Raw genomic sequence first — 16,146 nt, 5'->3', positions numbered from 1 at the left:
TCGAAGGTTTAAACTTGTAATCACTAGAACATAGTTTAGTTAATTCTAAACTTGTTCGCAAATAAAAGTTAATCCTTCTAACTTGACTTTTAAAATCAACTAAACACATGTTCTATATCTATATGATATGCTAACTTAATGATTTAAAACCTGGAAACACGAAAAACACCGTAAAACCGGATTTACGCCGTCGTAGTAACACCGCGGGCTGTTTTGGGTTAGTTAATTAAAAACTATGATAAACTTTGATTTAAAAGTTGTTATTCTGGGAAAATGATTTTTATTATGAACATGAAACTATATCAAAAAATTATGGTTAAACTCAAAGTGGAAGTATGTTTTATAAAATGGTCATCTAGACGTCGTTCTTTCGACTGAAATGACTACCTTTACAAAAACGACTTGTAACTTATTTTTCCAACTATAAACCTATACTTTTCTGTTTAGATTCATAAAATAGAGTTCAATATGAAACCATAGCAATTTTATTCACTCAAAACGGATTTAAAATGAAGAAGTTATGGGTAAAACAAGATTGGATAATTTTTCTCATTTTAGCTACGTGAAAATTGGTAACAAATCTATTCCAACCATAACTTAATCAACTTGTATTGTATATTATGTAATCTTGAGATACCATAGACACATATACAATGTTTCGACCTATCATGTCGACACATCTATATATATTTCGGAACAACCATAGACACTCTATATGTGAATGTTGGAGTTAGCTATACAGGGTTGAGGTTGATTCCAAAATATATATAGTTTGAGTTGTGATCAATACTGAGATACGCATACACTGGGTCGTGGATTGATTCATGATAATATTTATCGATTTATTTCTGTACATCTAACTGTGGACAACTAGTTGTAGGTTACTAACAAGGACAGCTGACTTAATAAACTTAAAATATCAAAATATATTAAAAGTGTTGTAAATATATTTTGAACATACTTTGATATATATGTATATATTGTTATAGGTTCATGAATCAACCAGTGGCCAAGTCTTACTTCCCGACGAAGTAAAAATCTGTGAAAGTGAGTTATAGTCCCACTTTTAAAATCTAATATTTTTGGGATGAGAATACATGCAGGTTTTATAAATGATTTACAAAATAGACACAAGTACGTGAAACTACATTCTATGGTTGAATTATCGAAATCGAATATGCCCCTTATTATTAAGTCTGGTAATCTAAGAATTAGGGAACAGACACCCTAATTGACGCGAATCCTAAAGATAGATCTATTGGGCCTAACAAACCCCATCCAAAGTACCGAATGCTTTAGTACTTCGAAATTTATATCATATCCGAAGGGTGTCCCAGAATGATGGGGATATTCTTATATATGCATCTTGTTAATGTCAGTTACCAGGTGTTCACCATATGAATGATTTTTATCTCTATGTATGGGATGTGTATTGAAATATGAAATCTTTTGTTCTATTGTTACGATTTGATATATATAGGTTAAACCTATAACTCACCAACATTTTTGTTGACGTTTAAAGCATGTTTATTCTCAGGTGAATACTAAGAGCTTCCGCTATTGCATACTAAAATAAGGACAAGATTTGGAGTCCATGTTTGTATGATATTGTGTAAAAACTGCATTCAAGAAACTGATTTCGATGTAACATATTTGTATTGTAAACCATTATGTAATGGTCGTGTGTAAACAGGATATTTTAGATTATCATTATTTTATAATCTACGTAAAGCTTTTTAAACCTTTATTTATGAAATAAAGGTTATGGTTTGTTTTAAAAATGAATGCAGTCTTTGAAAAACGTCTCATATAGAGGTCAAAACCTCGCAACGAAATCAATTAATATGGAACCTTTTTAATAAATAAGAACGGGACATTTCAGTTGGTATCCGAGCGTTGGTCTTAGAGAACCAGAATTTTGCATTAGTGTGTCTTATCGAGTTTGTTAGGATGCATTAGTGAGTCTGGACTTCGACCATGTTTACTTGAAAAATGATTGCTTAACAAATTTTGTTGGAAACTATATATTTTTAACATGTGAATATTATGTGATATATTAATCTCTTAACATGTTTGATATTGTGTGATAGATGTCTACCTCTAGCACAAATCCTATTGACTCACCTAATAATAACGAAGAGTCAAATATATATTGGACTGATTCACAAGTTCCCGAATCAGAACCGGAAGAAGAATCAGAACCGGAAGAAGAATCAGAACCGGAAGAGGAGGAACCGGAGGAGGAAATAGAACCGGTGGGGGAAATAATAAAACGGTTAAGTAAAAGAAAATCCTCAACCAACCGACCAAGGTTAATTATGGTCAATGGTGTTTCCGCCAAGGAAGCAAAATATTGGGAGGATTACCAATTCTCCGATGAATCGGATTCCGACGAGAATTCCGATGATGTTATAGAAATTACCCCAACTAAATTTAAAAAGGCAAAAGAAAATAATAAGGGAAAGGGCATAAAAATAGAGAAATCTAATTCCAACCCCGATGAACTTTATATGTATCGTCAACCCCCGAAGCCCTTAAGTTGTAACAATGACCCGGGAACCTCTAAACCACCAGGTTTTTCTAAACCAATGTGGAAAACGACGGCTCGCATTAGGGGAACATCATATATCCCCAGAAACTTGGCAAAACGAACCAAAACCGAAGAAGAAGAAACGAGCGAGTCGGAATAAGATAGTTGTATTCGTGTGGTGTAATATATGTAATATAGTGTGCTTATGCTTTATGATATATGCAAAAATTGCTTGTATTAATAAGTAATTTTTTTTATGAATCTAACTCTTGTCTATTTTACAGTTTAAAAACACAAAATGGATAGACAACCCAATATTTTAAGAGACCTACCCGGAGACATGATTGATGAAATGTTGTCTAGAGTCGGTCAGAATTCCTCGGCACAACTATTTAAGGCGAAATCAGTTTGTAAGACATTCAAAGAACGTTCCAAGAATGTCTTGGTTTATAAGAGACTTTCGTTTGAAAGATGGGGGATATCACATTGGGAAACCCATAAGTTACGATGTGTTTACTTTGACGCATATATTGCGGGGAACCCAAATGCTATTTTACGCAACGGGTTAAGAAATTATTTTGACTCAATGTATCCGAATATAGGACTTCATGATTTAGAAAAAGCGGCTAACATGCAACATAAAGAAGCATGCTATGCTTACGGGTTAGTAATGTTCGCTTCTCACCAAAGTGAGAAAAAGAACATCAGGCTACAACTATTAAACAAAACGTTCTCATAAGTGATGGAGTCGGTAATTGGGGTAAGAAATGAGGTTTTTAGGTTATTACGAGACTGTTGGTCATTACGTAACCCTCGTCCCTTTGATGACGTTACAACACGCTGTCTTATCAACGGCCATAACGGTTATGTTCCACAAGACCAAGGATGGGAAGTAGTCCTAGTAAAACCAGAATGCATGACTTGTTTCTGGACGTATGAATTACGTGTCTTTATTGCCTTTGCTGAACGACTTGTGTACTAGCTAGAATTATCTTCACAACTATCTTGTATCAAAGTTATTGTGTGCTATATTTCATGCTTTATGTAAAATAAGAGGTATTGTAAGTTTGTAAAATATTGTATAAAAGTTTGAACGCGAAATATTATTATAATCAGTTTTTCATATAGAATTGTAGTAGTTGAATTGTATATTAGCTACTAAGTATGAACTTAACGGGTAGGTACTACCCGAATTTAAACTTATAAAACGCTAATATGAAGAAAAAGCTTTTATAAATGAGTTCATATTATGCTACGAAATACTATTAACTACTCTTAATATTCTGTATGATTAACTCGTTCCATTTGACTATTTTGAAGGAAATGGCACCGACTACTCGACACACCGTGAATATGAATGAAGAGGAATTCCTTACTTTTCTAGCTTCAAACATAGCCGCAGTACAGGCTGCGCTACATACCAATAATAATCTTGGATCTAGCAGTACAGGAAATCGTGTAGGATGCACCTACAAAGAATTCACTGCCTGCAAACCTTTGGAATTTGATGGAACCGAAGGACCGATCGAATTGAAACGGTGGACCGAGAAGGTCGAATCGGTGTTTGCCATAAGTAATTGTACTGAAGAGGACAAAGTGAAGTACGCTACGCATACCTTCACAAGTTCTGCGTTAACATGGTGGAATACCTATCTAGAGCAAGTGGGACAAGATGATGCGTACGCACTACCGTGGTCAGCATTCAAGCACTTGATGAACGAGAAGTACCGTCCCAGAACCGAGGTCAATAAGCTCAAGACAGAACTTAGAGGGTTACGAACCCAAGGATTTGATATTACCACGTACGAAAGACGATTCACAGAATTATGCCTATTGTGTCCGGGAGCGTTCGAAGATGAGGAAGAGAAGATCGACGCGTTTGTGAAAGGATTACCGGAAAGAATCCAAGAAGATATAAGTTCACACGAGCCCGCCTCCATACAACAGGCATGTAGAATGGCTCACAAACTAGTGAACCAGATTGAGGAAAGAATTAAAGAACAGACGGCTGAAGATGCCAATGTAAAGCAAGTCAAAAGAAAGTGGGAGGAAAACGGTGATAAGAATCACCAATACAACAACAACAACAATTACAATAATAATCGCAACAATTATCCCAACAATCGCAACATCAATCGCAACTACAACAAACGGCCCAACAACAACAACAACAACAACAATAACAACAGCAACTACAATAATCATCCCAACAACAATAACAACCGCAACAACAACAACAATCAGAAGCAGCTATGCCAAAGGTGTGAAAAGTATCACTCGGGGTTCTGCACCAAATTTTGCAACAAGTGTAAAAGAAATGGTCATAGCGCGGCGAAGTGTGAGGTCTACGGACCAGGGGTTAACAGAACGAAAGGAACAAATGGTGTCGGAACGAGTAATGGCGGAGCAAGTAGTGTCGGAGCAAGTTATGCCAATGTAGTTTGTTATAAATGTGGAAAACCGGGCCACATTATTAGAAATTGCCTGAACCAGGAGAACACGAATGGACAAGGCTACGAAAGAGTTTTCAATATTAATGCGGCAGAGGCACAGGAAGACCCGGAGCTTGTTACGGGTACGTTTCTTATTAATAATAAATCTGCTTACGTTTTATTTGATTCGGGTGCGGATAGAAGCTATATGAGTAGATATTTTTGTGCTAAATTAAGTTGTCCATTGACGCCGTTGGATAGTAAATTTTTACTCGAATTAGCAAACGGTAAATTAATTTCAGCAGATAATATATGCCGGAATCGAGAAATTAAACTGGGTAGCGAAATATTTAAGATTGATTTGATACCAGTAGAGTTAGGGAGTTTTGATGCAATAGTTGGCATGGACTGGCTGAAGAAGGTGAAAGTAGAGATCGTATGTTATAAAAATGCAATTCGCATTGTACGAGAAGAAGGAGAACCCTTAATGGTGTACGGAGAAAAGGGCAACATGAAGCTACATCTTATTAGTAATTTGAAGGCACAAAAACTAATAAGAAAAGGTTGCTATGCTGTTCTAGCACATGTCGAGAAAGTACAAACTGAAGAAAAGAGCATCAATAATGTTCCCGTCGCAAAAGAATTTCCCGATGTATTTCCGAAAGAATTACCGGGACTACCTCCACATCGATCTGTTGAATTTCAAATAGATCTTGTACCAGGAGCTGCACCAATAGCTCGTGCTCCTTATAGACTCGCACCCAGCGAGATGAAAGAACTGCAAAGCCAACTGCAAGAACTATTAGAACGTGGTTTCATTCGACCAAGCACATCACCATGGGGAGCTCCTGTTTTGTTTGTCAAGAAGAAGGATGGTACATTTAGGTTGTGTATTGACTACAGAGAGTTGAACAAACTTACCATCAAAAACCGTTATCCACTGCCGAGAATTGACTACTTATTTGATCAAATACAAGGCTCGTCGGTTTATTCGAAGATCGATTTACGTTCTGGATATCATCAAATACGAGTAAAGGAGGATGATATTCCAAAAACTGCTTTTAGGACGCGTTATGGTCATTACGAGTTTATGGTTATGCCGTTTGGATTGACTGACGCACCAGCTGTGTTCATGGACCTTATGAACCGAGTGTGTAGGCCATATCTTGACAAGTTTGTCATTGTTTTCATGGATGACATACTTATTTACTCAAAGAATGATCAAGAGCACGAAGAACATTTGAGAAAAGTGCTAGAAGTATTGAGGAAAGAAAAACTGTACGCTAAGTTTTCAAAGTGTGCATTTTGGTTGGAAGAAGTTCAATTCCTTGGTCACATAGTGAACAAAGAAGGTATCCAGGTGGACCCGACAAAGATCGAAACTGTTGAAAAGTGGAAAACCCCAAAAACTCCGAAGCATATACGTCAATTTTTAGGATTGGCTGGTTACTACAGAAGATTCATCCAAGATTTCTCCAAAATAGCAAAACCCTTGACTGCATTAACACATAAAGGGAAGAAATTTGAATGAAAGGATGAACAAGAGAAGGCGTTTCAATTATTGAAGAAAAAGCTAACTACGGCACCTATATTGTCATTGCCTGAAGGGAATGATGATTTTGTGATTTATTGTGACGCATCAAAGCAAGGTCTCGGTTGTGTATTAATGCAACGGACGAAGGCGATTGCTTATGCGTCTAGACAATTGAGGATTCACGAGCAAAATTATACGACGCATGATTTGGAATTAGGCGCGGTTGTTTTTGCATTAAAGACTTGGAGGCACTACTTATATGGGGTCAAAAGTATTATATATACCGACCACAAAAGTCTTCAACACATATTTAATCAGAAACAACTGAATATGAGGCAGCGTAGGTGGATTGAATTATTGAATGATTATGACTTTGAGATTCGTTACCACCCGGGGAAGGCAAATGTGGTAGCCGACGCCTTGAGCAAAAAGGACAGAGAACCCATTCGAGTAAAATCTATGAATATAATGATTCACACTAACCTTACTACTCAAATAAAGGAGGCGCAACAAGGAGTTTTAAAAGAGGGAAATTTAAAGGATGAAATACCCAAAGGATCGAAGAAGCATCTTAATATTTGGGAAGACGGAACCCGGTATAGGGCTGAAAGAATTTGGGTACCAAAATTTGGAGATATGAGAGAAATGGTACTTAGAGAAGCTCATAAAACCAGATACTCAATACATCCTGGAACGGGAAAGATGTACAAGGATCTTAAGAAACATTTTTGGTGGCCAGGTATGAAAGCCGATATTGCTAAATATGTAGGAGAATATTTGACGTGTTCTAAGGTCAAAGCTGAGCATCAGAAACCATCAGGTCTACTTCAACAACCCGAAATCCTGGAATGGAAATGGGAAAACATTACCATGGATTTCATCACTAAATTGCCAAGGACTGCAAGTGGTTTTGATACTATTTGGGTAATAGTTGATCGTCTCACCAAATCAGCACACTTCCTGCCAATAAGAGAAGATGACAAGATGGAGAAGTTAGCACGACTGTATTTGAAGGAAGTCGTCTCCAGACATGGAATACCAATCTCTATTTTCTCTGATAGGGATGGCAGATTTATTTCAAGATTCTGGCAGACATTACAGCAAGCATTAGGAACTCGTCTAGACATGAGTACTGCCTATCATCCACAAACTAATGGGCAGAGCAAAAGGACGATACAAACGCTTGAAGACATGCTACGAGCATGTGTTATTGATTTTGGAAACAGTTGGGATCGACATCTACCGTTAGCAGAATTTTCCTACAACAACAGCTACCATTCAAGCATTGAGATGGCGCCGTTTGAAGCACTTTATGGTAGAAAGTGCAGGTCTCCGATTTGTTGGAGTGAAGTGGGGGATAGACATATTACGGGTCCAGAGATAATACAAGAAACTACCGAGAAAATCATCCAAATTCAACAAAGATTGAAAACCGCCTAGAGTCGACAAAAGAGCTACCCGGACAGTAAAAGAAAAGATATAGAGTTTGAAATTGGAGAAATGGTCATGCTTAAGGTTTCACCTTGGAAAGGCGTTGTTCGATTTGGTAAACGGGGGAAACTAAATCCAAGGTACATTGGACCATTCAAGATTATAGATCGTGTCGGACCAGTAGCTTACCAACTGGAGCTACCTCAACAACTCGCGGCTGTACATAACACTTTCCACGTCTCAAATTTAAAGAAATGTTTTGCTAAAGAAGATCTCACTATTTCGTTGGACAAAATCCAAATCAATGAAAAACTTCAATTCATTGAAGAACCCGTCGAAATAATGGATCGAGAGGTTAAGAGACTTAAACAAAATAAGATACCGAGAGGTCGCGGGTTCGAGTCCCGTTCCAGGAAGTCTATTTCTTTTTAATGCTTCTAAGGTATTATTTGATATTATTATTATTATTATTATTATTATTATTATTATTATTATTATTATTATTATTATTATTATTATTATTATTATTATTATTATTATTATTATTATTATTATTATTATTACAAATTAGGTTAGTATTATTATAATTATTTTTTTCAAACAAAAGATATTTACATATGAAATAAATATAGCTAATTAACTAACAAATTATTAATACAAGAAGTATATTAACAATATTAATATATAAACTAATTAATTGTCATTATATGTCTTAACATATATAATTAATATAGGTTCGTGAATCCGAGGCCAACCCTACTTTTTGTTCAATGACGTCATATGTATTTTTTACTACAAAATACATTAGGTGAGTTCATTTGCTCCCTTTTACTCTTTATATATTTTTGAGACTGAGAATACATGCGCTGTTTTTACAACTACTTTATTAAATGCTTTTGAAATATATTTTGAACTGCAAATACATGAAATGCTTTTATAAATGTTTGACGAGATAGACACAAGCAAAACATTCCTCGAATGAATTATTATGCAGACAGAAGTTTGCGGATTATTATTGAATTATGTGGACATGATAATTGCCACCGTTGAATTATGTGGACATGATAATTGCCACCGTTGAATTATGTGGACATGATAATTGCCACCAGTTGATGTGAATGTTATATATCGAGAGAATGATTTTATACACAGGTTATGTGTATGTTATTTTTGTGCACAAGATATGTGTACGGTTACTATGATTTATGAAAATGGTTTCGTACACGAGAAAAGTGTACTGTATTTAAAAGATATCGCATGTACATTGTGTAACACCCCAGCTTAACATGACCACAATATTGTCCGCTTTGCCCGCAGGCGCACGGCTTTTTCTTGGCGACCACATACGATAAGCACTTTCCCAGGAGGTCACCCATCCTGGTAGTGCTCTCGCCTGAGCACGCTTAACCACAACGTACTCACACTTCTACTCAGCCTGTGATCCTAAAACGAGTTGTGTCATTTAAGCGTGAGTATTACCTTATAATCCCATGATCACTCATGTTCGTGGGCGATGTGGGATTTGCCTAGGGTGTTACATTCACCCCCCTTAGGGACTCATCATCCTCGATGAGGTTTGCCCCACCACCCCCAACGGCACATGAGTGGCTCTGATACCATTCTGTAACACCCCAACTTAACATGACCACAATATTGTCCGCTTTGCCCGCAGGCGCACGACTTTTTCTTGGCGACCACACACGATAAGCACTTTCCCAGGAGGTCACCCATCCTGGTAGTGCTCTCGCCCGAGCACGCTTAACCACAACGTACTCACACTTCTACTCAGCCTGTGATCCCAAAACGCGTTGTTTCATTTAAGCGTGAGTATTACTTTATAATCCCATGATCACTCATGTTCGTGGGCGATGTGGGATTTGCCTAGGGTGTTACACATTGTAGTGACCCGAACTTTTCCATGTTTATATATATATTAAATGAAATTGTTATTTACATGATTAAGTGTTTCCAACATGTTAAGCAATCAAACTTGTTAAGACTTGATTAATTGAAATAGGTTTCATATAGACAATTGACCACCCAAGTTGACCGGTGATTCACGAACGTTAAAACTTGTAAAAACTATACGATGACATATATATGGTTATATATATAGTTAACATGATTTTATTATAAGTATGTATCTCATTAGGTATTTTAACAATGAGTTATATACATAAAAATGAGACTATTAATTTAAGAAACTCGAAAACGATATATATAACGATTATCGTTATAACAACGTCTTACTAGGTACATATGAATCATATTAAGATATTGATACACTTGGTTAATTATGTTAAATGATAAGTAAATATATTATTAAGTGTATTAACAATGAAATACATATGTAAAAATAAGACTACTAACTTAATGATTTCGAAACGAGACATATATGTAACGATTATCGTTGTAACAACATTTAACTGTATATATATCATACTAAGATATATTATAGATCATAATATCATGATAATATAACAATTTAACATCTCATTTGTTATAAGAAACAATGGGTTAACAACATTCAACAAGATCGTTAACCTAAAGGTTTCAAAACAACATTAACATGTAACGACTAACGATGACTTAACGACTCAGTTAAAATGTATATACATGTAGTGTTTTAATATGTATTCATACACTTTTGAAAGACTTCAAGACACTTATCAAAATACTTCTACTTAACAAAAATGCTTACAATTACATCCTCGTTCAGTTTCATCAACAATTCTACTCGTATGTACCCGTATTCGTACTCGTACAATACACAGCTTTTAGATGTATGTACTATTGGTATATACACTCCAATGATCAGCTCTTAGCAGCCCATGTGAGTCACCTAACATATGTGGGAACCATCATTTGGCAACTAGCATGAAATATCTCATAAAATTACAAAAATATGAGTAATCATTCATGACTTATTTACATGAAAACAAAATTACATATCCTTTATATCTAATCCATATACCAACGACCAAAAACACCTACAAACACTTTCATTCTTTAATTTTCTTCATCTAATTGATCTCTCTCAGGTTCTATCTTCAAGTTCTAGGTGTTCTTCATAAATTCCAAAAGTTCTAGTTTCATATAATCAAGAATACTTCCAAGATTGCAAGTTTACTTCCAAGTTTTCTAAATCCATTCCAAGTAATCATCCAAGATCAAGAAACCTTTGTTACTTACAGTAGGTTACTTTCTAATACAAGGTAATAATCATATTCAAACTTTAATTCAATTTCTATAACTATAACAATCTTATTTCGAGTGGAAATCTTACTTGAAATTGTTTTCGTGTCATGATGCTGCTTCAAGAACTTTCAAGCCATCCAAGGATCCTTTGAAGCTAGATCTATTTTTATCATTTCCATTAGGTTTATACAAGAAACTTGAGGTAGTAATGATGTTCATAACATCATTCGATTCATACATATAAAGCTATCTTATTCGAAGGTTTAAACTTGTAATCACTAGAACATAGTTTAGTTAATTCTAAACTTGTTCGCAAATAAAAGTTAATCCTTCTAACTTGACTTTTAAAATCAACTAAACACATTTTATATATCTATATGATATGCTAACTTAATGATTTAAAACCTGGAAACACGAAAAACACCGTAAAACCGGATTTACGCCGTCGTAGTAACACCGCGGGCTGTTTTGGGTTAGTTAATTAAAAACTATGATAAACTTTGATTTAAAAGTTGTTATTCTGGGAAAATGATTTTTATTATGAACATGAAACTATATCAAAAAATTATGGTTAAACTCAAAGTGGAAGTATGTTTTCTAAAATGGTCATCTAGACGTCGTTCTTTCGACTGAAATGACTACCTTTACAAAAACGACTTGTAACTTATTTTTCCAACTATAAACCTATACTTTTCTGTTTAGATTCATAAAATAGAGTTCAATATGAAACCATAGCAATTTTATTCACTCAAAACGGATTTAAAATGAAGAAGTTATGGGTAAAACAAGATTGGATAATTTTTCTCATTTTAGCTACGTGAAAATTGGTAACAAATCTATTCCAACCATAACTTAATCAACTTGTATTGTATATTATGTAATCTTGAGATACCATAGACACGTATACAATGTTTCGACCTATCATGTCGACACATCTATATATATTTCGGAACAACCATAGACACTCTATATGTGAATGTTGGAGTTAGCTATACAGGGTTGAGGTTGATTCCAAAATATATATAGTTTGAGTTGTGATCAATACTGAGATACGCATACACTGGGTCGTGGATTGATTCATGATAATATTTATCGATTTATTTCTGTACATCTAACTGTGGACAACTAGTTGTAGGTTACTAACGAGGACAGCTGACTTAATAAACTTAAAACATCAAAATATATTTTGAACATACTTTGATATATATGTATATATTGTTATAGGTTCGTGAATCAACCAGTGGCCAAGTCTTACTTCCCGACGAAGTAAAAATCTGTGAAAGTGAGTTATAGTCCCACTTTTAAAATCTAATATTTTTGGGATGAGAATACATGCAGGTTTTATAAATGATTTACAAAATAGACACAAGTACGTGAAACTACATTCTATGGTTGAATTATCGAAATCGAATATGCCCCTTATTATTAAGTCTGGTAATCTAAGAATTAGGGAACAGACACCCTAATTGACGCGAATCCTAAAGATAGATCTATTGGGCCTAACAAACCCCATCCAAAGTACCGAATGCTTTAGTACTTCGAAATTTATATCATATCCGAAGGGTGTCCCAGAATGATGGGGATATTCTTATTTATGCATCTTGTTAATGTCGGTTACCAGGTGTTCACCATATGAATGATTTTTATCTCTATGTATGGGATGTGTATTGAAATATGAAATCTTGTGGTCTATTGTTACGATTTGATATATATAGGTTAAACCTATAACTCACCAACATTTTTGTTGACGTTTAAAGCATGTTTATTCTCAGGTGAATACTAAGAGCTTCCGCTGTTGCATACTAAAATAAGGACAAGATTTGGAGTCCATATTTGTATGATATTGTGTAAAAACTGCATTCAAGAAACTGATTTTGATGTAACATATTTGTATTGTAAACCATTATGTAATGGTCGTGTGTAAACAGGATATTTTAGATTATCATTATTTGATAATCTACGTAAAGCTTTTTAAACCTTTAATTATGAAATAAAGGTTATGGTTTGTTTTAAAAATGAATGCAGTCTTTGAAAAACGTCTCATATAGAGGTCAAAACCTCGCAACGAAATCAATTAATATGGAACGTTTTTAATCAATAAGAACGGGACATTTCATACATTACAGGTGGTTATAGGATTCGGGCCCATTTGTACCATGCAACATTTAAATTTTGTGGTCTATCAAAATGATGAATTTTATTGTTTTAATATAAACCTATGAACTCACCAACCTTTTGGTTGACACTTGAAAGCATGTTTATTCTCAGGTATGAAAGAAATCTTCTGCTGTGCATTTGCTCATTTTAAGGACATTACTTGGAGTCGATCATCGCTCTGGAATCAAATGTTGATGACTTCGTCCAGTTGGATTAGGACGGGGCATTTCAGTTGGTATCAGAGCGGTGGTCTTAGTGAACCGGGTCTTGCATTAGTGTGTCTAACTGATAGTCGTTAGGATGCATTAGTGAGTCTGGACTTCGACCGTGTCTGCATGTCAAAAGTTTTGCTTATCATTTTTGTCGAAAATTACCTGCTTATCATTCTTAGTCTAAACACATCTTACTGCATTGATTGCATGAATAGTGAATAGACAAATTCATATCTTAGCGTATATGTTATTGTTACCTTTGCCTGACAGCTTCCGTAGATTCCTTCGTAACTTATGGGATTTTAGTATTATATATGCATATGTAAATTATGTATTGCAGGGTACTAATCTACATCCTATAATCTATTTCTTATCAAAAATCCTTCATCTGATCGTACGAGATGAATCCTACAACCAGTTCGAGTCCCTCAGATTCCGATAACTATTCCGATAGTTATTCCGACAGCTATTCCGACATGAATGTTCACCTAAGCTCCGGAAGCAGCGTCACCAGAATGAATCAAACAATCATCCATCCACAATTTATCTGATGGGTGCGTAGCCTACTTAATCACTGGAGACGTGAAGAAGGCGATCTCTTCCACCAACCGAATTCACCTCTTGGTGAAGAACCCGAAGCACTTACCGGTGAATCTATCTGAAACACCATTTTCTCTTTCACTTCCAGAGTAGTTCGACACGATTATATTCTATCTACAATTCTAAACCTTATTCATCCGCTCGTTTCGACCGACAATCATCCCGAAATAATAAAAGAAGTCAATGAGCTTCGCGCTCGAGTTGTAGCCTTGGAAAATATGGTGCAAAACGTATCAGCTTCAGCAACATCACCGGCACCAACAGTACCACTAACATCAATACCATTACCACCAATAACCCAAGTTTCAAGGTCACATGCCTCAACATCTCATTCTATACCTCGAGTATAATCATCGTTCTACATGATGTTCTACATCATTTATCTTCGTTCGACATGGTGATTATGTAATCTCTAATGTTCTAGAGATTATATATTCTAGATCTAACGGTAAATCAAATGAGTTTAATATTTTATCTACTCATAAAATCCATGATTACATCTGAAGAAAATATATATGTATATATGTTTTCATAAAGATTGTAATTAAAAATTCTTTTATACAAACTGTTAATGATGAAAATATTTTAACGGGTAGGTAATACCCGAGGAATATTCAGATTTCACATTAATAAGTTACACCATACATTATTCGAAGCTGATTCAACATTCGTTTACTATCCTACTTACATCCACCGATATGCAAATCCGTTCACCACAGAATAATCATTTTCATCCAAATTCATATTTGGATTTTGATTTATCAGAATCCAACAAGTGGCATAATGAAGAAAATATTTGACAAAATAAAATTTGTTAGGAACAAACAAATTAACTATGAGAAATTTTGTTAAGAATCCACGCTAACTGTTCCTAGCTAATTGTTCCTAGCTAACTGATTACATTTTATTTATCGTAATTTACATTCTCTCAATTTTATTTATCGTCATTTAATTTCTATTATTTACTTTACACACTTTATTTATCGTCATTTAATTTCTGTTATTTATTTTTACGCACTTTAAATATCGGGACACGTATACAAGGTTTTGACATATCATATCGACGCATCTATATATATTATTTGGAATAACCATAGACACTCTATATGCAGTAATGCAGGAGTTAGCTATACAGGGTTGAGGTTGATTCTATAATAATATATATAGTTTGAGTTGTGATCAAGTCTGAGACATGTACACGGGTCAAGATACATATTAATTAATTCGAATATTATATATTAAATTAATGAACTGCTAACTGTGGACTATCAACTGTGGACTACCAACATTGGACAATTAAAATGAATTAAAATATTGATTATAACATATGAAACTAAATAATTCTTCAAGTTTGCTGCTTGATTTCATCTTAAACCTCATTTGTATTTTGACGATTACAATCTGTGTTCAAACCTTTCATAACTCTTTAAAACACCTCAATCTAGAGAATGAACCAATTGCATCTCATCTACGGAAGAAAAGATTTATGCATATAGTTATGCACCTGAAAACACTCGGAACCTGAGTAAACGTTTAACACGTATCTGTGATAGCTCCTTTGGCGTTGTTATTACCGAAAATAATTTTATAATCCCTCTCCAAATTAGCCAATTTTGTCACAGCTCCAGCAAATCAACTTCGAATTTTCGTTCGAAACAACCTTATTACAACCTTGATATATATGCGTGCTCTTTTATTATTACCGGGGAACCTTTTATTTTATTCCACCATATTACCAGCAGATGTACCAGCATCCTCATCGCTCCTTGATTTAAATCTCTCCGACAAATCACTAAATTTATCTATTGAAGTATCATCATGTACTCATCCGCATTTTGTAACAAGAATTGCCATACCAATTACCGGGAATCAGCAAATCTGTATTGTGAGGCTCACAACGTTTCCACACCAACATTTATATGTATCCATATAATATTTATCTCTTAGAACTATGATCTTTCATTCTGAAATTCTAAAAAGCACCCAGTCTGCGAATTAATGCACTGAATGTTGAAAAAGCTGAATGAAGCAGCAGAAACTATAGACAACCGT

Source organism: Rutidosis leptorrhynchoides, chromosome 5, assembly GCF_046630445.1.
Source record: "Rutidosis leptorrhynchoides isolate AG116_Rl617_1_P2 chromosome 5, CSIRO_AGI_Rlap_v1, whole genome shotgun sequence".
Classification (NCBI taxonomy): domain Eukaryota; kingdom Viridiplantae; phylum Streptophyta; class Magnoliopsida; order Asterales; family Asteraceae; genus Rutidosis; species Rutidosis leptorrhynchoides.
The sequence above is the reverse complement of the archived record's forward strand: the minus strand, read 5'-3'. Positions refer to the sequence as shown.